Consider the following 27,769-nt stretch of genomic DNA (forward strand, 5'->3'; position numbering starts at 1 on the left):
CAGACTAATGACACTGCAGAGCAGTCCCTGGGGTGAGGGGAGGCGGGGGCTCAGGGTGATGGATGGAGCTGATTGTCAGGCCTGGGTCATGGACCAGCAGTGGGTAGATGGGACGTTGATAGCCTGACGGGAACCATAGGGACTAAGGTTTGGAATGGGGAGGACAGGTAATTTTCCTAAGACAGTGGTTCTCAAACTGTGATTCCTGGAAATCAGCAGCGTTAGTATCACCTGGGAACCTATTAGAAATGTAATGGACAGGATGGTGGCTATAGTTAATAAAACTATAGTGTATATTGGAAAGTTGCACACAGGGTAGATCTTAAAAGTTCTCATGACAAGAAAAAAACTTTATGTGTGATGATGGATGTTAACTAGGCTTATTGTGGTGATCATTTCTCAATATATGCAAATGTAAAATCATTAGGTTGTACAACTGAAACTACCATTACATGTCAATTATGTCTCAATTAAAAAAAAGAAATGCAAATTCTCAAGAGTCACCCCAGAACAACTGAATAAAAAATGCTGCGGTCCGGCACAGTAATATGCATTTTATCAAGGCTTCTTGGTGATTCCCATGTGTGCTAAAATTTGATAACCACCATCCTAAGGAAAATAAGGGTGCTCCTGCCAAATACAGGAAACGACCTCCTGTAAAGGCAAGAAAGACAGACATGATTAGAATTTAAAATTTTCCTCCCACTAAAATTCTATAATGTTTTATTAATAGTTTATTTCTTTTATACTTATCTATTCTGTCTCCCATAGACTACATTGTTCTTGAGGGCAGATGGGGGTGCTATTCAACTTGGTGTCCTTTGCACAGTGGGGTAGGTGTGCTGACATCTTCCATGTGCTTCTTTCTGTCCATGCCCCATCCTTGTCTGCTCTCTGTTTCTGAAGACTGACCTCTGCGCACCACATCATTGGGCTCCTGTGTCCTCTGTATCCCAGTTGGGTTTGGCCAATGGACAGTTCTGCCTCCTTCCTTCACCACAAAAAAAAATGGAGGGAGAGAGAAGAGTAAGACCAAGGTTTTTGTTCTATTGACCCCTCCCTCTGAGCTGTTTTCAGACCAGGTTTTACTCCCCATCCCACCACATGCCCCTGCTCCTCTGAAGGTAGCCTCCATCATTGGACTCACTCCTCCCAGGGTCTGGGAATCACTCCTTGCTTTGGTCCCTCTGGCCTAGGGGCCACCTGACTTCACGGCTGATAACCCCAGGTGCGCCCACCATCCCCCAGGATTGCCACACATTTGTAATCTCCCTCTTTGTAGGTAAACCCTCCTAAGAATATTTATTTTGAGTGTGTCCTCTATTTCCAGCTAAGACTTGATTGATAGAATCAACAACTAAGAAATATTTGTTAATTAAATTGGAATATTTAAAAAATATTTTTGTTGAAAACAAGCTATACACATACTTTCTATCATATAAAGTACTTTGGTAAAATTCTTTTTAAGATGGATAACTTAAACCCTCATTTAAGGAAACCCTCATTTACTTTCCTCATTTAAGGAAAGTAAACCCCCTTGCTAAGAACAATAAGTCCTAAAATATTTATAAGGAATCAAGAAAAAATATTGTTAACTCATATTCTTTGTTTAAACCATTGCAGAGGGGGTATGGTGGAATGTTTTCCAATTACTATTTATAGTGACAACTTGAGCTCATGACCTGTACAAATTCCCAAGGGACATGTGTATTTGTGAAAATGCGCAATGGCTTAGTTTATTTTCAAAGTTAGTTTTTCATAATTATAATGACAGAAATTAAAGGCACTTGGAGTTATATTGTAAGCCAAATAAATTAGTTTTAGTCTTCATGTGCATAAATGATACCTTGGTATTTAGGAAGAGCAATGTTCCCTGTGGCCAATGATGAGGCTCACCCTGCAGTTTATAAATCAAAGGTACAATCTGAGAATAAAACACTTTTTATGAAATAGAATGTCAAGAGCTTCTTGTTAAATTTGCGGTAGCAATTAAGTTCTCAGGTGAGAAAATGCCTCTTTTCCCATGTTTTATTAACTCTGTCATTCAGTACTCCATTTATAGGAGCAGTTCTTCATTGTAAGTACACATTAGGGTGACTTTTTGGTTCCATTTTAATGAAAGATTTGAAAAGAGGAATTGGTTCCTGTCCACTTGCTTGAATAGCAATGGAGACTGGATCTTCACCAGTTTGCCGAGGAAGGAGAAGAGGGCAAGACAGTAAATACTCCACTTGGCCCAGGTTGGATGGTGTTGAGATGGAGATGTCCCCAGGAACTGCACACTGTCTGACGCAGCTGTCTCCCCATGCCAATGGCATTTTCTCCTGAATTATGGGGATGACCCTTGTTTTCAGCCAAGCCTTAGATTCTAACTGATCACAACTTTTGGGTAAAATAATAATCAGTTTTGTGTTATTCACCTTTGTTTTTTAAAGCAGGCAGAGGTGTGTGTGTGTGTGTGTGTGTGTGTGTGTGTGTGTGTGTGTGTGTGTGAGAGAGAGAGAGAGAGAGNGAGAGAGAGAGAGAGAGAGAGAGAGACAGAGAGAGAGAGAGAGACAGAGAGACAGAGAGAAAGAGATAGAGACAGACAGCTATACATGTGACTGTCTTTGGCTTCTATAATTATTCCAACGATTAGAATCACATTGAGCAAGTTATTACCCTCTGGAATAAGAAACACTGTGTTTAGAACCAGTTATTCATTTATTTTGTATTCTAATTTTTTTTTTCAATTATAGTTCACATACAATATTGTATTAGTTTCAGGTGTACAACAGTGATCACAGACCTACACAACTTACAAGGTGATCACCCCTACAAATCTAGTACTCATCTGACACCATGTAGTTATTACAATACTACTGCCTATATTCCCCATGCTGTACTCTACATTCCCATGACTATTTTGTAACTACCCGTTTGTACCTCTTAATACCCTCCACCATCACCCATCTCCCCACCTTCCCCAATCAGACACCCATCAAAATGCTCTCTGTACCTATGAGCTTGTTTCTACTTGGTTTGTTTATCCTGTTCTCTAGATTCCACATATAAGTGAAATCAAATGATATTTTTCTATCTCTGTCTGACTTAGTCCACTCAGCACTATACCCTCTAGGCCCACCCATGTTGTTGCAGATGGCAAGATTTCATTCATTTTTTTTATGGTTGAGTAATATTCCATTGTATATAAGTACCAAATCTTCTTTATTCATTCATCTATTAATGGGTACCTAGGCTGCCTCCACATCTTGTCCATTGTAAACATGATCACATGTCCCTTTGAAAGAGCGCTTTGGGTTTCTTCAGGTAAATATCCAGAAGTGGAATTACTAGGTCATTCTTTGTCTCCTGTTAGAGCCTTTGCTTTAAAGTCTATTTTGTCTGGTATAAGTATTGTTACTCCACTTTTTTGTTTGTTTGTTTCCATTTTCATGAAATATCTTTTTCCATCCATTTACTTTCAGTCATGTGTTTTTCGATCTGAAGTGAGTCTCCTGTAGGCAGCATATGTAAGGGTTTTGTTTTCTTATCCATTCAGCCACCCTATGTCTTTTGATTGAAGCATTTAATCCGTTTACATTGAAAGTCATTGTTGCAAGATACGTAGTTATTGCCATTTAATATTATCCCTAGTTTTGATCTTTTTTCCCTTCTTCTTAAAGAAGTTCTTTTAATATTTTTTGTAATACTGGTTTGGTGGTGATGAACTCCTTTAGCTTTTACTTGTCTGGGAAGCTCTTTATCTGTCCTTTGATTCTTTGCTGGGTAGAGTACACTTGGTTGTAGGTCCTTGCTTTTCATTACGTTGAATATTTTATGCCAATCCTTCTGGCCTGCAAAGTTTCTGTTGAGGAATCAATCAGCTGACAGTGTTATGGGAGCTCATATGGAGGTAACTAACTATTATTCTCTTGCTGCTTTTAAGATTCTATTTTTGTCTTTAACCTTTGATGTTTTAATTATGATGTGTCTTGGTGTGGGCTTCTTCAGATTCATCTTTCTTGGGACTCTCTGTACTTCCTGGCCTTGAATATCCATTTCCTTTTCTGGGTTAGGGAAGTTTTCTGTCATTATTTCTTCAAATAGTTTTTCAATTCCTTCCTCTCTCTCCTTCTTGTACCCCTATGATGTAAATGTTGGCATGCTTGATGTTGTCCCAGAGGTTCCTTAAACTATCCTCATTGTTTTCGGATTTTTTTTTTTCTGTTCTGATTTGGTGTTTTCTGCTACCTTACCTTCTAAATTGCCGATTTGATCCTCTGCTTCATCTAATCTACTGTTGATTCCCTCTAATGTCTTCTTCATTTCAGTTATTGTATTATTTATTTCTGACTGGTTCTTTCTTTCTTTTATGTTTTCTATATCCATTTTTATGTTTCACAGCTCTTTGTTGAAGTCCTCACTGAGATCATTGAGCATCTTTATAACTAGTGTTTTGAACTCTGCATCTGGTAGATGGCTGATCTTCATTTGATGTAGTTCTTTTTTCTGGAGCTTTGTTCTGTTCTTTCATTTGTGCCATGTCTCTTTGTCTCCCAATTTTGGCTGCCTCCTTGTGTTTGTTTCTATGTATTATATAGAGCTGCTATGTCTCTTGATCTTTGTAGAGTAGCCTTATGTAGTACATATCCTGTGGGGCATAGTCTTCCTGGTCACCTGAGCTGGGTGTTCTAGGTGTGTCCCTTGTATTGGTTGTGTATGCCCTTTTTTTGTTGTTGAGCCTTGGTTGCTGTTTGCTCATCATTGGGAGGAATTGATGCTCAGGCTGATTGGTTGTGAGGACTGGTCATGACTATAGTGGAGGAGCTATTGTACAGGGGCTGATCCTATGGAGCAAGATTCACCTTAGTAGGGCTGTGGTGCCTGCTGAGTCTGCCCTTTGGTGTGTCTTTTGTGGAGGAGGTTGGGTGGTGCTCTGTTGTGGTCTGAAGCTGGCCACTAGTTATGTTGGTTCTGAGGCCTCTTGGGAGTGGCTCTGTTGCAGGCCAAGTTCAGCCACTGCCTGGGTCCACTTGGTATGAGCCACAAAGTGATCTGCAGATGGTTGCCTCTTGTGCTGGAGTTGGAGGTGCCTGGGAGAAGCTAAGATGTGAACCAAGGCCAGCTGCCACTAATGCCAGTCTTGGCGCTGCTTAGCAAGAGGTATGGGGCACTCTGAGTCCAGGTGCTGCTTGTTTGGGGTTTGTGAACATTTGAGAGGTTTTAGGAAAGTCAGCACCATGAGTCAAGACAGGCAGGCCATTTGTATGGAAAAGCTACGAGAAGTTACATGGGTGGACCTGGAAGTTTGGTGGCGTGGGGTCTCATGCAATCACCAGGGTGGGATGAATGGTGTTAGCCAAGTTGATGGAGACTCAGATATGGTGGCTGCCTATGTCTGCATGCTGGGTGGGGGGTGGGACTCAATGAAGAAACAGTGGTTTCCTCCAGCACTTCTTTCTGGGAGAAAGCTCCCTTGCCCCTAAGCTAGACACCCTTCACCGCTGCCCCAGCACTGGAGCTCAGCATGAGTGAGTCTGTCAGTGAGTAAGTCCACGCATATGTCCTTTAAGAGGAATGTCTAGGATTTCAGCCACCCTCCGTCTCACTTAAGCACAATCTCTGTTGGTTTGTGAAGCCAGAAATTATGGAGACTTCCCTTCCAGGCATTGGAACCCTGGCCTGGGAAGCCTGGTGTGGGGCTGGGGCCCCTTGCTCCTCAGAGGAGAAGTCTGCAACCAAGATATCTCTCCCAATTTTTAACTACCACAGGTGGGTGTAAGACCAGCCTGTTCCAGTCAGCCCTATATTTAAATTTGGCATTTGTTAATGACCAGTTGTGTACCTCAGGTAAGCTTCCTTAAACCTTAGTTTATTCACTTTTTGACTAGTGATACTTCTATTTATATGCAATTATGAGGTTAAATGAGTGAATTTTACATAAAGTAAATTGCTTCATAAACTATAAAGCATGTCAATGCCCTCCAGCCAAAGACCACCAAGAACACACCTGCAGTTGAACAAGTTGTGTTCATTACCCACTGCAATGAGGGAGAATGGTTCCATGGGGGAACTGTGGGGTGTCTCAGTTAGAAGGTGTTAGAAAAAACTTAGATGCGAGTTGGACTGGGATCATGTGATTTGGGGATGGTTTAAGGAAGTAGGGCTTTGCTGTGGTTTGGATGCTGTCAGGATGCAGGGGTAATTTTGATTGGGTAGCTTAATGCAGTTTATCTTGAAGGAGGGAAGATTCAGCAAAGGCTAAAGCTGTAATTAGTGAGGAAGGAGCAGTCACTCATATGAGGAAAGGGGGACGTCTGGTTACTTTTGTGGTGTCTCGGACCATGTTTATATTTTGTTTGTGTTCAGACATGCTTATGGAGTGGTGTGGTTTTTGTCTTGACCCATCATAGTCACAGAGTGTCCCTGTCTGATGTTGATGTTGTATGAAATTTTTTATGTTCAATAGAATATCAAGGGCTAGCTGGTAATGCCATGCCAGCTGTTGGATGTCATGGGTTGCTTTTCTTTTTCTCAAGCATTATAAGAAAACTGGAATAGTTTACATCTGTAACTGTACAGATACAGAATTTGTGCTTGTTCATGTGCATGTATATGGGCGTGTGAGTGAGTCAACTGTGTGTGTGTGTGTGTGTGTGTGTGTGTGTGTGTGTGTTCAAGCCACAGCAGTATGTGTGGCTACCATTCTCTGATAAAAGCACATCTTTTTAATTAAGACATTGATATAGTTTCGTAGCCATGCTAGAAACATTCTACTGTCCTCACTGAACATTTTTCCTCCTGAGAAAACTCCACCCACAAACCCTGTTGAAGAGAAAGACTGTTTTGTAGCAGGTGGCTGTTTCCCTCATTGGTCACAGCTGAAAGCATCAGGCTGGGCCTGGTCGGAAGTAGTCAGCCCATGGGCCAAACAGTGACCTATGACCATGTGTCCAGGCTTGAAGTGTTTGCTTGGACCAGTCATATAGTTCTCCCAGAAACGAGGAAACCAAGCAACTGACACAGCTAAAGGTGGTGGCAAAAGGCCATAGCATGCTACGAGGAAGAAAATGTACAAACTGATTTGCAAACTGGCATTATTAGGGTCATGAAAAGAAAAAGTGAGGAAACAATTAGAAGTGGACACCCCTGGCAGATAGAGTAAAGAGAATAACAGAGTTGAAGCTCCTCCAAGAGAAGCAGGAACTCTATGCTAGAATGGCCGGCTGGCCTCGGAACTGTCTTGGGGCTGGACCACTTTCCGATTCCAACCTTGGCCATCTTATGATAAACTACCTCCTTGTGAGCTACCTCAAATGGGTCCCTGTTTTTTGCAACAGAGTGATGCTGATTTAAGTAACCATCTACAATGTTAGAGATTTTTAAAAAACTATAGACAGCATCTAGCCTTTGCTTTCCAGTTGAGGAATCTTAGTCTAAGAAAAATGAAAGTAACTATTCAGGATGACAGAACAGAATGGGGGTGGGATGTGACTAGAACTGCATGCCCTTCTTAAGGATGTGCACGCATGAATACACACAGTGCTTCTTGTCAAGGATGTTGATCACATTTGGGGGGAGTCTGCTTTCCAAGAAAGTCCTTCATGTAGATGGAGGTGGCAACTACCTACATGGTATTTGAGGGGGACGAGCAAGTTCTCCTACTTGTCCCTTGCTCTCCCTATCCCAACGTGGATGCTAGCACCTCCCTCCTCAGATTGTTGCAGAGGTTAAATGAGTTTTTGTTGTTGTTAAATCCTTATCACAGCGCTTGGTGCATAATAAGAACTCAATAGCTAGTCCTTATACATGTATACAGCCACTGTTCCAACTCATTTATGCCTGGCTCCACAGCTTGTGAGAATAGATGATGCTGCAAATGTGTAATGTTGTTAGCTAGGCTTATTAGTGTAGTTTAGGACAGTAACCAGGAGATATGATCAATAGTGCAAGGTTGATACCACCTGTGCTGATATAAATCAACAATACCTTACACTAGTCTAGCATGTAGATCTAGCTACAGATAGTAGCTCCTTTATCAAACACAAAATTTGTCATATTTTTATCCCTATTTTAAAGGTCTAGGACCTGCGGCATAGAGCAGCTGCAGGGTGTGGAGGGATGTTCTCCCTGTAAGGAATAGTATGAGAACCCTGGGCACTTGGAGGTGCGGAAGAGAGTGTGCCAGCTTGGAGAACTTTCCTAATTTCACCGTTTTGTTCAGGACCAGCTTTTCTCACCCAGCAACTTGCAAATAAAGGGCACTCTCTCCATCTGGCTGTGAGTGTAATTCCTCTCTGTCCAGGCGTAATGTCACCACCGTGTTTAGCACCTGTATCAGGGAAATTGCCTCCTTGGTGTGCATCCACCTTTCTCATTCATCTCTGTCTGGGCAGGTGATGAGAATGGCAGCTTGGGCTTAGAGACCATTCATGGCATAATGAAAGCAGCCTATATAGGTCCAGCTGAGCCTGCAGGTCAGCAGAGGTAGGAAATAGGTGGTGTGAGTTTCTGCAGTGCAATAAATAAAATTTCTTTGAAAGGATCTTTAGAAAGCTTGGAAAATGTGAAGCTCCATTTCTTTCAAGAGGATTCATTGAAAAGCCATGGTTATTAAGTATATGGAGTCCTACGGCTCCTTATGAACAAGGCAGTGCTGGATTTGGGACACAGGCTGCCTGCTAAACGTTGGTCAGGAATTTATCCAGGTTGATGGCCACACATTCATTTGAAGGAGATTATTTTTCATGGCTCTTTAAGAAACTATGTGGACTGAATGCTTAAATTTTCTAAGCTTTCTGACATTTCTGAAAGTAACACTAGGCATATTTTTAAAGCTGTCAGGCTTAAGATAATTATTTTGATCAAAGTGTTTTTATTCACATGTTAAATTCACTTAAGAGAGATATACTAGTTTGAATTTGTATGCATTACCCCACTTAAGATCTTAAAAGCTTAATTGTAAAATAAAATTTTGGTTGCTATTTCATATGTCAAGTACCCAATTTCTGTTATATAGGCATTTTTTTTAAACACAAAGTTTCATCATATTAATTATGGCTTTTGAGTTTATACAAAATATATCTACCTAGACTCATAAAGTCAATCTGGATATTAAAGGAATTATCTTCATAGTTTCATATCTTTAAACTTTAAGATAATCAAGTAAAATGAAAGCATTTTAAGTAATGGGTTACTCTTAATAAGAAAACATTTCTGAGAATTTTTTTTTCCCAGAAAAAGTTACAACTGACTTTGCCTTATAGAGTTTTCCTCAAGATTTTGTTTGTTTGTTTGTTTCTGTTTTATTTTTTAAATGAGATTGTCCACAAACAGTTCACTGCTCATATGTGTGTTGTTTATGTGTGTGCATATTTTTTCAAATGTATTACATTTTTGGTAAATGTAGACAGATGCCTACTTGAACATTTTTGAACTGACTTCATTATAATATCAGAACACATCTGATATTACAGATATCCATTTACCTGAAAAATTTAACCCTACTCTCCAGGTTTATAATCATGAATCTTTATTTCATGACATCAAGCAAGAGGATTAAATGAAATCCCTGTGAAATTATTAACAGTATAGATTCATTTTAATAGGCTGCTTTGATCCTCTCCTTTAAGAGAGCCTCTTTATCTTGCCAACATGACTTCTTTTCAGTATGCTATTACCTGAAAAATAGCCTTTGTTATTCTTTGGAACTTTTCCACTCTCTGTGGCCTCCGATATTTTTATCATTATTCAGACTCTTAGCTTTGCTCCCATAGAAGTTTATAAGTTGTTTTTTTTTAAAGTCTCAGTGTCCTTGCCGAAATACAATAGTGATTGTTAGCTAATAATTACAGTGTGTGGAACAGACAAAAGCTCTTTAAAATGAGTATAGGTTTGTTCTCCAGCAACAATGATTCAGAGACTCAGTTTTATCCATCATTCTATGGTAGCGACTGGGGCAGAAGCGTGGCTTGAACCTCTGATAAGAGATGAGAAAGAAATGGGCGTTGGTGAGAACCATTTGACCGGGTGGGGATAAGTATGGTGGTTAGTAAAGCTAGCTGCTTTGTCATACCTGTTATGGGTGGTTTCAGCCCCTCTTTTCCCATTCCCACCCTAAGCATGTGGGCCTGGTTGGGTAGCTCTGTTTATGTGCAGTGCGGACATTTGTTATGTTTTGTGGCCACATAGGATCTTATAAAAAGTCTTTCTTTGGAGAATTTCCCACAGTATGAATTCTTCTTACCCAATGTGGGAGTGGAACACTCACTTTCCCAGACTCCCTTGCTGCTGGGTCAAGTCACTTTGGCTCAGCCAATAACATGCAAACACACGAAGAGATTTTGAGTGAAGTGGCAGGAGGAGGCAGGCTGGGCAGGGTGTCCATTTTCTGGGGAGCATGGTGGTAGGGACACTGGGCTTTTGGGGACAGTTGTGTCGGGGAACTCTGATGTCCAGGGCCTAATCAGCAGACCAAACTGCAGTGTCTTTGTCCCAGTGGCAGTGGACTTCACTGGGATAGCTCTGAAGTGAGGTTTACAGTTACTCCTTGCTACCTATTGTCTTTAAGGTATACAATGTGATGTTTTTGATGTACATTGTGAAATGATTAGTGCAGTCAAGTTAAGTAACACATCTATCACCTCACAGTTACCTTTTTTTCTTTGTGTGTGTGCTGAGAACATTGAAGGTCTTCTCTCTTAGAAAATTTCAAGTGTATAAGACAGCATTGATAACTATAATCACCATGCTGTACGTTAGATCCCTGGGACTTACTTATCTTAAAGTGGAAAGTTTGTACCGTTTGGCCAACCTCTCCCATTTACCCCATTCCTAAGCCCCTCGCAAACACTGTTCTACTCTCTGTGTATGAGTTTGGCTTTTTTAGATTACACATATAAGTGGGATCAAAAAGTATTCTCTTTCTGTGTCTGGCTATTTTACTTAACATAACATTTTCAGGTTCATCCAAGTTGTCATAAATGGCAGAATTTCCTTCTTTTTAATGGCTCTTTTATGGAAAACACACAAAGGAATTGGGAGAAGAATCTAAACAGCCTTTCATAGAGTTTTACCAAACAATGAACTTGAACATAAGTCTAGTGATAGCAATTATAACACAACCTTCTCACTCAGTCTTAGCTAAGGAAGGCAGTGAGAGTCAAAGTACCATTTCTCACTCTGGGCTCTTTGGGGTCATTCATGTCTTAGGTTCCACTCTTGATTTGCTAAGCTTTCATATGCTGCTGGTCACCTATGTCAAGAAACAGGTTGGCCACAGGAAGACACTTTGAGCGTTATGTCTCATTGTGGTTTCATTTTCATGAGGCTTTCTGCCCCTTCACTGATCCCATCAATGTTGCTGATGTCATGGTGTTTTCTGTTTCTACCCTTGGGTCTTGCTTTGACTCTGTTGCTTCGATTTTTCCACCTGAGGAGGATGTCTGCCCTGGGTTGTCAGGAACACCATGGCACATCACCACTCACACTTGTACCACATTTCTCACGTGTGCTGGGCTTCGATGCCTTGTTATGGTTCTATGTGATGGGCCATGCTAACCTGAGATGGTCTTGGATTTTCTTCCTAGGCTTTATTTTCTTTCAGTTATCTTCCTTCCCTAGAGTTTGAGCTGCTGGAAGGCAGGAATCCTGTCTCACCCCCTTCTTTGTCCTCAGCTGAAGAGTAGTGCTGGACACATTCCCAATACTTAAGCAAGCGTCAGAGGCCCTGGTGTCCTGAGGGAGCACAGTCCTGGCTATGGGAACCCAGGGATATGTTGACATTGCCTTAACTGTCTTTCTGGTCTTTCTCACTCGCTTGGCCTGCCTCACCAACCAAGTAACCAAACCTATTGTTTGGTCTCCAAGTGAGACCTGGCTTGATCCTCCAGTGTCATGTCTAGGATCTCTTATAAAGCCCCTCAGGACCACTTTCACTAAGGCTCACTAGGCTGTTAAGGAAGCTACTCTGGACTTTTAGAGCGTGTGCTTGTTTCGGTCCCTAAAGTACAAGATTCCTTTCTGTGACTTTTGTTTTCTCCTTCCCGCCCCCCCCGCCCCCAATAGGTTCCATTTCTTACACAGCCACTGGCAGTGGGCAAAATAGTTGCTCTTAGTAGACTAAAGCCACAGTGTACATTTTAGACTACTATAGTCCTAGAAAATAAAATAAACAATAGGCTTTGGACTCCTTTAAATTGTATCTGTCCATGCTGAGTAGATTACATCAGCATAAAATACAAATAATTGAGTTTGGAAAGTAAAATACTTGTGGTACCATTCCATTCCATAATTACAAGTGTCTGAATATTCAGGAATACATCCAAACAGCAGAATATTAAATTGTATCAGTAGGAAAAGACCTTTAAACTTTTCTTATACCTCATATCAAAGGGCTTACATCTAGAATATATATAAAAAAACTTGTACAACTTCATAATAAGAAGGAAAATAACCCAGTAAAGGTGGGCTAATATGTGAATAGACACTTCAAAAATAAGATACACCAATGGGCAATAAGAACATGAAAAACTGGTCAGGATAATTATTCATTAAAGAAATGCAAATTAAAACCATAGTATGATAATAACACACACCCATTTATGGCTAAAATGAAAAAGACTGGCTATACCAAGTGTTGATGAGAATGTGGTGGAATTAGAACTCTCATACACTGCTGGTGGGAATATAAAATGGTACACCCACTTTGGTAAATGTTTGACAGTGTTTTTAAAAGAGTTAAACATATACCTAGCATATGACCCTGCCATTCTACTCTTAGGTACGCACCCAAGAAAAATAAAAACATATATCCACATAAAGACAGGTGCCCACATTTCCATGCAACTTTATTTTTAATAGCCTGCTTAGAAATGACCCACGTATCCATTAACCATTAACAGGAAATGGTTTAGTCATACAATGGAAAACTACTTGGCAATAAGAAGGAATCAACTATTGATACACATGATAACATGGATGAATCTCAAAATTATGCTGAATGAAAGAGACTAGACCAAAAAAGGTTATATAATATATGATTTCATTTATATGAAATTGTAAAAAAAATGCAAGCTATTCTATAATAGCAGAAAGCAGCTTAGGGGTGGAGGAAGGGAGGAATTACAAAAGGGTTCAAGAAACTTTTGCAGATATAGAGATAGAGATAGATAGAGATAAAGATAGAGATAGAGGTATATTGTACTTGTCCAGATTATGTGTAGCACATTTCCCCCTACATTCCTGATAAATAGGTTATATTTGAAGATGTACTTTCTTTTTCATATTTTCTATCTATATTATTCCCACATAAGAAAATGGCTTGGATGCTTGTGTTTTCTACATGGTTCCTGAGTTATTTTTGTCATCCATCATAAAATAGTATTTTACAATTAATAAGAATCTTTTATACTTTTTCTTTTACTCAGCAGAATGTATATGCCCATTCACTCTGGGCATACTCGTTTTTTTCCTTTTAAATGACCCAGAAATTCAATAAAAGTGATGCAGTGAAGAAAAACAGCTTTGTCTGCCCAAGAGGCTCACCCAATAAAATTACAGCTTTAATTTTCAGCCTGACCTTTCTTGTAATTTGAAATTTCATGATTTCAAAGGAAATCAACTATTCATTGAAGGATGCATTGTTTGCTTCCTCATGGGGGATTTTGGAAGCCAAAGTTTTGAGTCTAATAACCTAATGGCAATAGCAGCATTGCTGTTTGCTGTCCTTTTCTATGCCTTTATTTATTTATTTATTTATTTTAATAATTTTCTTTATTTTCAGTCATAAAATGTCCCATATTCAGAAACTTATCTATGTGCAAATATTTTCACAACTCTACCTTGAGTTCATCAAAATGAACATGTCCTCTAATGTTAGTCACCTTTATAAAAATGCAGTTTCTTTTTGTGACACGATTGAAATAAGGCCTACTTAACACTTAATAGGGGACTTATCAGTCATTTGAAATTTAGCTTCACAATTTAGTGTTGATCTAATCTATAACCCATCTTTCAAATACTTTACCTTAATAGACTAAATAGTTCATATTTTCTATTTTCTGAATTTAGTAACTATCTCAAGTAGTTTTTATTCCATTTACTCAAGCTTCATTTCACATATTCATTATTACATGTTTTTATATCATTTTCTTTCAGTTTTTTTTAACTCCCTCCACTTGCCTATTCATATACTTTGTCAGTGGTGTTTAGAACCAACACTTAAAAAGTTCTAAGTAAATCATTAACAATGCCTCAAGTCTTGAGCGAGCTCCTAACCAACTGAGCCACTCAGCCGGCCCCTTTTCTATGCCTTTAAAGAGTGGGAGCTGGTCATATCCAAGTTTGGGCATCATCATTTCCAAAGTTCCCTCTTTATCTTTACCTGAATTTGAAGGAGTCATGGCATGGTTCAGTGGTTTTCAAACTTTCACAGGCATACAAATCACATGGGGATTGTGACAGGTTTTGATTCAGTAGGTCTGGGGTGGAGCCTGAGATTCTGCATTTTTAACAAGCTTATGAGTGGTGCCTAGGCTGCTGGTCCATGGACTGCACTTTGCATAGTAAGGGCATAGATAACATCAAAATAGCACACAACCCTCCTAGTATTTGTTTGCCTTTAAAATACATTTCTCTCTGCCTAGAGATAGCAACTCATCTTAGAAACGATTTAAAGGACATTCAACCATTGACCACTTTTTAGTCTTCATTATCAAGTAGTCACCATGTACCTTGTTATCTGATGCTCTTCCTAAAGATGAGATCAGCCAGGAAGCAGAGCTAATTAAAGGGCCAAAGGGAGTAAAGAGATAGAGTATGCAAGAGGCTGTCTCCAATCTGCACTGTGTATCAAGGTGAATGTTAGGTCAGCCTTGGAGAGTAGATTGCATCCTTAACCTCAGTTTTTCAACCATCCCTATATCCATGCCTTTTTCCCTGTGGTTTTGCAGTGAATGGGTGACTATCCTACTCCTTGACGCTGGGCTTGGCCATGTGACTGGCTTTGGCCAATGGGATGTTAGCAGATATGACACAAGCAGAGGCTTAGTTTGGACTGGGGTCTTGGGACTTTGACTTCCTGCATCCCTACCACTGACATGAACACAACATGTTCAGGGGAGCCCATTGGTCTCAGGAGGAGGGGGAGAGGCACATAGAACACAGCCTCCTATGGTCGAACCCAGTGGAAATCAGCTTACCCTGGCTGACTGTCACACACTTGAAATATAATCAGTGGTTATTTTAAGATACTAAAACTTGGAGTGGTCTGCTATATAGCAATGACGACCTGACATGCTGGAATATTGTCTGATACAGGAGGACATGACTAGCGGTGAGTGGTTCTAGGGGGCAGGTTAAAAGTTGGAGAGCAGAGTTGAAAAAGTAAAAATAAATATAGAAGGTCAAAACAGGTGAAGCAGAATGGAGTCCAGGCTAATGCCAACCACTGGCTTTTAAAATATTTTCAGTGTGTATTTGCATGGGTGGATGAAATATATGGAAAGGATATAAACGTGACCTGAGATGGCATAGATGGACACTGTTTTGAGCCAGCTAGAACCAGACCTGACACAATAGGATGCTGTTTTCCTTGTTGAGACCTTGACTGCTTGTATTATGGAGAGAAGACAGGGAAAAAGAGGGTTGGAAGAAAACACTTAACTGATTAATTAAATTTGAGCATGAATTAACTGAATAACATGCATCTTCTCATGTTGCTTAATTGCTTGTGATGGCAAAACAACCTTTTTTTCTCCATGTAATTGCTAGACAATGCATGGAGTATTTCACTAGGCATAAACTCTGTTAGTCATGAATTCACTGACTCATTCATTCTTCCAAATGTACTTGTTAAGTTATTCTGTGTCTTCATGGAGCTGACATTCCTGCATGGGAGAAGGATATCAATTATTTGATTACAATTGTTGTGTTAGAAATGGGGAAGCACACTGAGTTATAGGCTTGGAAAGAAAGGGTGATTGACATAGAGTGAGTGGGGATCAGTAAAGGTTTCTCTGAGAATAAAATGACATTTAAGTTGAAATCTGAAAGGAGTGAAAAGAGCAATCAGGGCACTAGAAACAGGATGTGCAAAGGACCTGAAGTAGGTAATTGCATGGCTTATTTGAGGAAATGAAAGGTCAGTTTGATTGAATAGTGAGGGACAATATTGGCAGGTGTCTGATCAGGCATGACTAGATTAAGGGTTTTGGATTTTAGTCTAAGAGCAGTTGAGTGTAACTGAAGGATTTTAAGCAAGGGAGCAACATCATCAGATTTGTGTTTTAAGAGATTACTCAGGCTGCAATATGGGGAATGGTTTGGAAAGGGGTAAACATGGGCGATAGCTCTTACAGTAGTCCAGGAAAAAGAAAATGTTGGGTTGGATTCCAGTTGTAGTAGTAGATTTAGAGAGCTTTGGGCATGTTCTAAAGATATTTGGAAAGTAGAATCAACAGTTCTTGACCTGATTGGGATGTGGTAGGTAAGGAAGGAGGAAGATTGCCTCTGAAGTTTCTAGTTTGTAACAACTGGTGGTGCTATTACGGAGACAGAAGACTTTGGAGAAAAATGGGTTAGGGAATTGGATCAAGAGTTTAGTTTTAGCTATGCTGATTTTGAGGTGTTTGTGGTATGTCTAAGGGGTATGTCAAGAAAACAATTGAGCATACTGTTTTTTAGCTCAGGGGAGAGGCACAAAGGTGGTAATAAAGGTGGTATAAAGGTGGTAATGAAAACTAGGAGAAAGAATACAAAGCCAAGAGAAAAAGTTGTAGACACATCATTGGGGGGATATCAATATTTAAAGGAGGATTAGCGGGCCAAGGAAGCCAAGAAAGTAAGAGGGAAACCATCACAATGCAGAACCATGGAGGACCAGGATAAGACAGAGTGCTCAGCTCTAGTGAATATAACTAAGAAGTTCAGTAAGCTGAGGAACGATGCTTGTTTGTTAGATTTAGCATCAGGGACATCATTAATAAACTTGGCAATAGTCAACTGGCATAACAGAAGCAGAAGCCAGATTGCAGTGGGTTAATGAGTGAGTAAAAATAGGAACATGAAAGTGTAAAAGGCTGATTAGAATAAGAGTACATTCTCCAAGCATCCACAATTTCTGTTTTGTGGAGAAGCGAGCCTGATGTGCATGGCAGTAGTGAAAAAACCTACATGAGCTGAGAAAATGTTCATGGATAGCTCAGAAAGTAGGTAGTATCTTTATTAGTATAATTAGGATTAAGTTGCATTGGTTCAGATGTCAAGAACTCATGATTAGGATGATGGCTTTGCTCAAAACTATCTATAATTGTGCCATGAAATAAGGGTAAATAATATTTGTCCTTGTGTAAATAAGGTTAATGGGGATGGTTGCCATTTTCAGGAAGAGACATAGTTTTTGATACATCTTTTCATAACACCATTGATCTGATGACTTGCCTTTCCCAACTGTGTTGAATGTGACGTTCCATGCAGTAACAATCCTGACTGTTATCTTCATAATTGCATCTTCACAGCACATAGAATAGCATCTGGTACAGGAAGGGGTTCAATTACTGCTTGCTGAGTGAATGAATGCTAGTTGTTTCTTATTCTGGGAGTTACTATAGTACTCAGAAGTAACACAATCAAACCTTGTCAACAATACTCAATACTTCTGCCCTTTCTGATGGTTGAGTAACTCAGGCTTGACATTTTATCAAGAAACCCAAATTGGGGAGGTTATACTGTTCTGGAAACCTCACCATTGAAATGATCTCAGCGTGACTTAGACTGGGCCAGATGGAATTCTGCTTTCTGGCAATTTGGGGTAAACAAGTGAGTGGAGTACTGCAAAATGCAATTGTTTGCATTTGATAATAAAGACTTACTATTACCCAGACTCTGAAGGGAGCGTGCTCAGAATGTGAGTGCACAGAGCTGAATGGTACCTGCGGAGCCCCAGAGTTTAGAATCCTCTTTTGCAATTTCTCCTCAATGCCAGCAAGGATATGAGAGACTTTGGGTTTCTGTAACAAGTGCTCTCACTTTTTACTTAATCAGAATTTGCATTGTTTTCTCATTACGATATTAAAATGTGAATTTTGCCTCCGTGTGCTGTAGAAACAACAGAGCCCATAACAGTTGGTTTTATCCTTAACACCTTCCGTCATAGAACCTCCGAGGATCTCATAAGCTGATAATGTTCTTTCCAAATGAGCTATTTTGTAATCACAAGCCACATGATTGTTTAAAATGATTATTATTGTTTCACCTTAATATAAAAAGATTTATTTGCCAATAGAAAAGCAAGTTTACCCAGGGATGCTTGTGATAACTGCTTCTTGGCTCATCAAAACCTGTGCAAATCTGGAGACTATGAAACCAAATGGTAGTTTCTGGTTCTGTACATTTTAAGGTTCTGTACGTTTTAAGGAAACAAGGGGCTAAAATTTCCATATTCAAAGCAGAGGAAGGGTCTCATTTGTGGAAGATTTGGGATGGGAGGATAAAGCCAGAACTGAGGACGCATTTCTCTCCCCTCCCTGCCCAAGAGTTTAGGATTAGGATTGGCTTTCCGAAGCTGTGAAGCTTTCTCTTACCCAGCATTCCCGAATTCCCACCACATCTTGGGCACAGGCTATTGTTTTGTTCTGATTACTTTAATCAGGTGTCCTCTTGCTCAAGAAATCATGCCCCTGGAGGATTTTAGTGCCTTCCTCATTGCCTCAGTCACTGCCTGGTACTCGTTGATACTTTCCTGACAATATTCAGATTCCTTTCAGGTAAAAATTTAATAATATAATGCTTGGTGGTTTCTATTTCATCACCCTTCTGCTCACTTTATACCAAGATTCTACATTATGTAGGTCAAAGCTACAATTTTTTTTTTTTACTAATCATATGTGGTTACTTTTCCATCTGAAATCACTTCTAGTTCATCACTAAGATGACTAACTGTAAATCAGGGTTGGCAAACTTTCTATAAAGGGACAGAGAGTACATGTTTTAGGCTTATGGACTATAAGGTCTCTTGCAACTACTCAACTCTACCATTATAGTGCAAATGCTGCCATATGGAATATGTAAGTGATTGGGTTATGGGCTGTGTGCCAATAAAACTTTATTTATAAAAACATATAGTGGGCTGGGCTTGTCCATGGGCCATAGTCTTCAGCCTCTGTTTTAAATTATAGTTCCCACAATTTCTCCATTTTTATACTGTTGGAATAAGCATATACTGGGCTCTAATATCCCTTTAGAGTTATGATGATTTCCACCTTACTTTGTCTTTCTCTTCCTCTCAACATATTCAATAGGGGATCTTAAAACTCTTTAGGGTAATAGCATCATCTCAGTGGACTCACGATCTGGTTTTTCCTTACTTCATTTTCTGCTTTTCTCTCCCTTCATCACTCAGCTTCAACTCCCCTGACCTTCTTGCTGTTCCCTGCAAATATTCTATGTGCTTGCCTCAGGACCTTGGTGCTTGCTCGTCCCTCTGCCTGGAATGCTCTTCTCATAGAGAATCACAAATGTCACCATTTTCTTCAAGGCTCTACTCAAATGTCACTTTCTCAGTGAGACCTTTTGTACTAGCCAATGTCTAGTTAGAAACACTGGAACAACTGTAGGTATTTCAAACAGAGAATTTAACAGAGGGGATTGGTTATAAATTGAAAGGACCTGGAGTTGCAGAAGGGATAGGTGGGCTTGCACAGAGATTAGTGACAGTAGGAGGGCTGGAGGAGAAGAGGGGAAGAGTGTGACGCAGAGCCCATGCTCACCGGGCCACAGGGGTGGCTGCCGCCAGAGCCACTGCCTTGCAGGGAGACCAGACTCTTTATTTCCACTGGCGCTCAGGAGCTGGAAGAGGCCTGCTCCTTAGGTCACCACTGCGAGAGCCATTAACTGCTGTGTGGTGGTTGCTCTTGGTAGCACTCTATCTGATCAGGGACCCAAGGTCCCCCTACTCCATGTTGGTAGCTGCAGCTTAAAGCACTGCCAGAAGCAGAAAGAACGTTGCTTTCTCCTTACTCCTTCTTTCCAGTCTCCCATTGGCAAAAGGAGCATGAGCAGAACCCAGCCAGTCCCAGCTGCAAGGGAATCTGGGAAGTGTAGTTTTCAAGCTTCCAGCCCACTGCTATTAAAAATCCGAACTCTGGAAGGACTAGAATAAAGCAGAGGGACATTGGGTCAATAATCAGCATGCCCTGTCCACTCTGTCTAAAATGACAACTTCAACCATTTATTCTTTTTCCCTGATATTTTTGTCTCCATAGCTTATATCACTACCTAACATACTGTTTATGTACATATCTACTCATCTATTACCTGTCTCCCCTACTAGAATGTAAGCTCAATGAGAGCAGTGATTTTGTCCATAGCTTTACCCCAAGTTCCTAGAACAGTGTCTAGAATATAGGGGACATTCAATAAATGTGTGTAAAATGAATAAATGTATTTCTTAGCAACACTCAAGGACTACTCGTGACAAGTACTGTGGTTCACAGAGCTGAGCCTGACAACTTCGAAGTATCACAGAGACAAAAGGATTAGGAGAAAGTGTCTCTTTCTCTCTCTTGCTTTTTCTCTTCTCTTGTTCTCGCATATATATGCATTTTATATTTACATTTTATTTTCCCCTCTAGAAAGCATCTGCTTTGAAATACTGACCATTTCTATTGGCATTGTAAGCCTGTTCAGCGAGAGGACCCTACATCTGAATCGAGGTCTTCAGTTATTTGGTAGATGTTTCAGTGTCTTTACAGAGAGTGTTAGGAGTTTGCTAGGGCAGCTGTAACAAAGTACCATTGCTTGGGTGGCTTAAACAACAGAAATTAATTTCCTCACAGTTCTGGAAGCTAGAAATCTGAGATTAAGGTATTGGCAGGGTTGTTTCCTCCTGAGGGTCATGAGGAAAGCATCTGTTCCTGGCTCATAGATAGCCGCCTTGTCCCTGTGGTTCTTCACATTGTCCTCCCTCTGATTGTGACTATGTAAAATTTTCTCTTCTTAAAAGATCACCAGTCATATAGTTCAGAGCTCACCCTATTGACCTCATTTTAATTTTATTGCCTTGTTAAAGGTACAGTTTGAAGTCCGACATAGTTACATTTTGAGGTTCTGAGGGTTAGGACTTCAACATACGCGTATGACTTTTGGGGGGATATAATTCCACACATAACAAGAGTCAAGGCAAATTTTCCTCAAAGTTACATATTTTGCAGCCTGGGTTTCATCTTTACAGTGTTTGACCCAAGGCTTACAGGGTTGAGATTGAAAGCCTTTTTCACTTGCAGCCTTCCATGTTTTATTTTCCCCAGTCCTCATAAATATAATAATTGGGGGATATGGTGACAGGGTGCATATTGTATTGTTCTCTGAACCAGGGAACTTCTCTGCTTGTCTTCAGAGGCTGGAGGCTGAATAGATTGTTACCCTACAAGCACTCTTTAGCGCTGATTGGGTGAGTTTAAGTACCTGTCAAGAGATTAGACTTCAGGCATTGCAACAAATATGTCAGGATTCCATTGGCAAGGAAAGGGGCCCTGTGCCATGTCCTGGACTTCAGCTCAGTGACGAGTATTTCAACATCCTGATAAAGCAGATTGCATAGCAAGGGCCACCTTGGATCATGAGACTACACCGTATCTCTTGACTGGTGAGGCTGGTCCCATGTTTATAAGTCAGTGTTCCATTAGCGAGGACCCTGACTTGGTAGCTGATAGACAAGCCAGCCACTCTGAGGCAGGGAAAGGTTCAGTAAGAAAACATACCCTATTTGACCTTGATGTAAATTGAATCTGCCATGGAACACAGTTGCGCTCTCATCTTGTCTGTTTGCAGCCTTGCTCTAGGAGCAGCCCCCCAGATATCTTCCCATTCCCTCCCAGAATATTGAGTGACCTCGGAAATAGCCTAATCTGTCTTGGCAGATTGAAGATAGAGAAAACAAGCAAGAGAGACAGAACTGCTGGTTCCTGCTATTGATCAGTGGCTTGAATGAAAGCTCATTATAGGCTGGAGGGATGTGTCAGACATGGGTGTCAAGGGTGGGAAAACTCAAAACAGACCCTGGCAGCATGGAGAAGTGATACAAACAACACACATGCGCGCGCACACGCGCGCGCACACACACGCGCACGCGCGCGCACACACACACACACACACACACACACACACGCACGCACGTGCGCGCGCGCGCGCGCACACACACACACACACGCATGCACGCGCGCGCGCGCACACACGACTCCTTTGTGCCTTCCGTGGCTTAGTTTGTTATGGGTGCTTGGCCCTTTCTCTCTAGTTGCGCACTTTGGAAGACCCTTCCTAGAACAATTATCTAGCTAGTCCAATCCTCTCATTTTACAGATGGGTAAACTGAAGCCAAGAGGGATGAAATGACTGTATCCTACAGGGAGTTTTCAGTACAGTTGGGAAGCCCAGCCTAGGTCTGACTCAACTAAAATCCAAGTTCTTTTTGCCACATTTTTCAGCTTCTCCCTCTGACCGAATCTGTGTCTCAGGGTACAGCATTAGGTACTGTTACGTCAAGACCCTGGCACTAGGCAGACCAGTATGGCTCCAGAAAGAGTCTGGAACTGAGGACAAACACACATGGGTTTGAGTGCTAACACTGACACCAGACACGTGACTTTAGGCATACCACTTTACCTCCTGAGTCTTACTTTCCTCATTAAAAACAAGAAACAAAAACACCCAAAAAGGACACACTAATACTTGCTCTCCTGGCTTGTCTGGGAGGATGTATGATTAAAATCAGTCCATGAACACACTTGTCGGCTCTAGCTGCAGTAAGTATTTTCCAGGTTATCTCTTACTCTGTTCATATCTAATAATGCTGCAGTCAGAAATAGTTTGTCAGATCATCCTAGCAAGCCCAGGGGGCCAGACCCAGAGCTATGCATTGTGATTAGAAGGAGGAATGGTGTATTTGTCAGGATTCTCCAGAGAAACAGAACCAGTAGGACCTCTCTCTCTCTGTTTCTCTCTTTCTCTGTTCCTCTCTCTCTCTCTCTCTCTCTCTCTCTCTCTCTCTCTCTCTCGCTCGCTCGCTCGCTCGCTCTGTCTCTCATCAAGAGAAAGACAGAGGAGACAGACTTATTTTTTATGGATTTGGCTCACATGATTGCAGAGCTGTTAAGTCCCAAATTTGCAGGCCAGGCATGCAGGTAGGTAGGCAGGCTGGAGACCCAAGGAGGAGTTGGAACTGCAGCTTGAGTCTCAAGACAGTCTGGAATGCAGAATTCCTTCATCCTTGGGGAATCTCGGTCTTTTATCTTAAGACCTTCAACTAACTGGGTGAGGCCCATCCACATTATGGAGAAGAAGCTGCTTTACTTAGAGTCTCCTGATTTCAATGTTAACTGTATCTAAAAATTCCTTCACAACAACACCTAGACTGGTGTTTGACCTAACACTGGGTACCATGGGCCAGCCAAGTTGACGCATGAACTTAACCATCACAGGGGAGGGTTTCCAAAGTCTGGGGCAATTGGGGAATGGAGGTTGGGTGCCCTGAAGGGGAAGGAGGGAGAGGCAGTGTGGAAGCATAGGGGTCAGAGGAGCAGGGAGCAGAAGCATGAGTGAAACTCAGCTGCAGGATGCCAGGCCTGTCCTAAAGCACCCATTTGTGGAGAACCAGACTTAGAGTCCCGGAGAAGCCGGGCTCTCGCTTCTCCCCATCACTGATCAGAAGGAGCATAAAGGAAAGACAGCGATGACGCCCCTCGGCCGCCCCTCCTCTTCTTCATTAGCGTTTGCCTTTTAGTGGCTGATTCCCGATTCCCTTTCCCACTGCCCCCACCCTCTGTCCCACCAATGCCTGTGCCAAAGGCCTTCTCAGTCTGCGGGAGAAGGGGGCCTGGCCTCAGTGTTCCCACATGGGTAGGTCCAGCCACAGACTAGGGACAGACAGCTATCGAGAGAGAAAACCTGGACTAGATATCTCTCTGGAAGTGTACATGCTGCCAAGAAGTGTCACACTCCACATGCCACCAGTGTATCCTGAAAAGTGTCATTTCCTTTAAAGGTCACAAGCACTATTGATTTCTGATTTGCGTGTGTGTGTTTGTAGCAGATTCCAAACAACAATTGCTTACATGATGAATGGATGGTTTAATATGGGAAGCAGGTCTGGGCATTCTTGTTAAAAGGGAGAGAAAAGGGCATTTTCTTTAAGAATGTCACAATATATAAGCTATCAGTGATAATTCTGTGTATTACATATTGCCAACTAATCATGGCTTTGCATGTCCTGCCCTCCTTCCCTTACTGTCCCTGTTTTTACCTTCTTTCTTCCATTTTTTCCTTCCTTCCATCCTTCCTTCCTTCCATCCTTCCTTCCTTCCTTCCTTCCTTCCTTCCTTCCTTCCTTCCTTCCTTCCTTCCTTCCAAATGTTTATTGAGTGCCTACTATGTGCCAGGCTACTGTGCACTGTAATAGTATAACAATGATGAGATAAATAAATATAGGTCTATTATCATAAAGCTTACAGTTTAGAGGAAGAGTGACAGAGACATAAAGTCACAAATAAATAGTCCTGAATTATGATAAGTGCTATAAAGGAAAGGTATGGAGGCAGGAGAGCCTATAGCAGGGAGACTTGATCTAGTTCATGCTGTGCAGTCATGAAGAAGGAAGAGACAGTGGCCTTAGAACTCAGAGCATAAGGAATAGAAGAGCTTATTAGATGAACAGAAGGGATGGAACATTCCTGGAAAGGAAAACGTATGTGCCGAGGCCCTGATGTGGGAGGGAGTTGCCCCACTTGTGGAACAGAAAGAAACCCAGAGAAGGGGGATGTGGTGAGGGGAGGGGAGGATAAGTGGAGAGGTGGGCGGGGCCTTTTCTACCAGGCTAGAGCTCCGACCTGGGAGGTTTGGGTTCTGAAAGACCACCAGCCGGGCATGTGAAGAACAGATGGTGGGAACTGGAGGGGATACCTCCAGAGCTATAAGAAGGCTGGGCGAGAAATGATGATTCCGACCTGGGTGATTTCCATGGAGATGGAGACAAATATTTGGACTCCAGAGAAATTTAGGAAGTAAAAGCAGCTGAACTATTTAACTAGCTTAATGACCTTGGACAAGGAAGTCAATTAACTGCCTTGAGCACAGCGGTACTAATATTAACTGCCTACTTTCTTTGTCCCTAAAGAATCATCTGATGTCTACCAGATACAATTCACCCTGTCGCGCATGGGCTGTAGACCATGAACAGCAGTGGGTCCTGCTCCCAAGGCAGGAGCAGACATTATCAGGTGATTATCATGAAATATGGAAGGTGTACAATCCAGGTGATTAGAGGGATTGAAGAGAGTAAGAGAAGCGCACTTAACCTTCTGGGGGGCCAGGGAGGACTTTCGGGAGGAAGCAATATCCCAGCCAGCCGCGAGAGGAGGAATAGGAGTTTTCTGGGTGAAGGCATGTATAGAGGGTCGAGAAATGGGCATTTAGAAGTGAGTCCTCACCAAGGGCAGTTGTGCTCTCTAAAATGTCTAGAGACATTTATAATTGCCATAACTGGAATGGGTGCTACTGATACATAGTAGTCAGATTCTGTTGCTTACAACCAATATCGTTAACAAAGGCTAAGAAGTTTGTACTTTATTAAGTAAGAAATGGAGGGTTATGAGATGATTTTAAGAATAGAGGAATTGTTATCAGACATGCAGATATTATCCACAGGGATAGATACAAAACAGCCTAAGAATTCCTGAAACACCTATAAAAGATTATCCACAGAGCCATATTCACCTTCCTTGTGCTGGAAACAAGGGGCTGAGAAGGGGTTTGAAATAGTTAACAGAGAAACCACAGCGCCAAAAGCAAGGAGTCCATAAAGCAAGGTAAATTTCATTTCAGACAGTCAGAAGCGCGTTTGTCTTTAATCTTGGTGGTTTCAGATTTGAGAACTGTAATTTCATGGGACCAGAGAGTACTCAGGTTACATGTGACATTCCATCACTTGGCCTCAAAAAATAGGTGTTTTTTTGTTGTTGTTGTTGTTTTTTGGTCTGTGCTTATTGTTGTATTTTCCAAAATAATACAGCCCTGTCCAAAATCAACAGGGTTCGGTTTCTGGTGAGGACCCTCTTCCAGGCTTGCAGACAGCTCCCTTCTCGCTGAGTCCTCACATGGCCATGGAGGAGAGGAAGAGAAAAGGGACGGGGATGGGGAGAGAGAATCCTCTCTTATAAAGACACTAATCCTGCAGAATCAGCTCCCCGCCATGACTTTATTTAACCTTATTTACTCCCTTAGCAGCCCCATCTCTAAATGCAGGCATGTGAGGGATTACGGCTTCAACATATGAGTTTTGTGGGTGACCCAGACTTTGACCCAGCACGAAGCCTCATTTGTTCACAATAGTAAATGTTCAATGCATATTAAATGGTCATTAGTATTGCAGAGTAGTGGATGTTCAGGTGCAAGTCTTCCTGACCAGGCAACAGATGGCAGGGGTACAGGGGTCCATCTCAGTGGCTCTTCAGGTCTCTCCTGAAATGTCACTTGCTCAACAAAGCCTTCCACGTGTCCCCGACTGAGCTTGTCTCCCTGATTATTTACTTTGACAGGGCTCTGACCCTCCCTTTCATTGCCCCGGGCTCCATTTGTAATTAATTAATGGTTAACTTCCCTTCCTGCTAGGCTCTAAGTAAGATTTCCTGGTGTGGAATATAGAGCAGTCCTGTATCTTCTATGGCATCTCCATCCTGGGCACGTGTTTGTGAAATGAACAAATGAATGCTTAAAATCCAGGTGCTAGCTCACTTCAGGGGCTGGACAGGGAGATTGTTGGGCATCCACAGGGACTTGTACCCTGACAAAGCAAGAAGCATTCATCTTAGAATACTTGACAGCTGAGCAGGAAAGCCAAACCCCAGGTGAATACTTCAGGCCCACGTGGATGATGTGCGAATACGTGCTGAGGGCTCATGGAGGCCTAGGGGTTTTGTCCACCAGCCTAACCTCAGGCTGCATCCAGAGGAGGGGCTCAGGTGCAGGCAGTCTGCTGCCCTGGCCTGGATGGGGCCGTGGTGCCAGGTGTGGCCAGCTGGCTGAGGGAGGGCCTCCGGGTTTCCATTTTGGGAGAGATGTCACAGACGGTGTGCATCTCTGTTGTGTCACCAAGATCCCGTGCCTTGGGTCATGTTTACTTGTGTCTTTGCTTATCACCCTCCTAGTTAAAAACACACCCTTTTTTCCCCCTGCTCCTAATGCTGAGCATAGGGACTCAGCAGATGTTTGCTGAATGTGTTGGAATTGATGTGTTGGCTTTGACAGGAAGGTTGAAAGCTGCCCAGATTCCAAATCAGCTGCAAGTGAATATTTTCCTAGGATCCGTCAAATGGACCCAATTCCTCTTCTTGCCGGTCCTTCCATTTTTGGACACACCTTCCAGTTCTAGAAGAAAGCATAGAACCCCACATCTAGACCTTAAAAGGAAGGAATGTCACCCGAATATTGGTTTTCAGATGTTATTGTTCCATCAAGGATAATTTGAAGAATGTGTTAAAAATACAGATTCCTGGGTCTCAACTGCAACGACATAGAAAAGTCACTAAAGTGGACAGTTCAGTTAGGACTCTGCTGTCAGGTTCGAATCCAAGTTCACTCCTTTCTTGTGTGACCAACCTCTTCCAGTCCCTGAATCCTGTGTCTGAAGTGGGAATTTGTGCAGGGATCAAATGTGACAATACAGTAAGTCCTTTCTTAATGTCATTGATAGGTTCTGCGACTTTAAGCAAAATGATGTATAACAAAACCAATTATACTA

The 27,769-nt window shown here is 41.7% G+C and overlaps 1 long non-coding RNA gene across 2 annotated transcripts in view; it reads left to right on the top strand.

The window, feature by feature from the left end:
• The window catches only part of LOC109387272 (uncharacterized), a 240,669-nt gene that overhangs the window by 71,606 nt on the left and 141,294 nt on the right, over window positions 1–27,769 (top strand). Inside the window, exon 1 of one of the 2 annotated variants that reach the window (XR_002124954.1) lies at window positions 25,178–25,250. The exons of the other annotated variant lie outside the window; for it this stretch is intronic. This is a non-coding gene — a long non-coding RNA (uncharacterized LOC109387272). Of the gene's footprint in view, window positions 1–25,177; window positions 25,251–27,769 lie in introns of those variants that run through there. 2 annotated transcript variants of the gene reach the window in all.

This window comes from Hipposideros armiger, unplaced genomic scaffold, assembly GCF_001890085.2.
Source record: "Hipposideros armiger isolate ML-2016 unplaced genomic scaffold, ASM189008v1 scaffold_152, whole genome shotgun sequence".
Lineage (NCBI taxonomy): Eukaryota > Metazoa > Chordata > Mammalia > Chiroptera > Hipposideridae > Hipposideros > Hipposideros armiger.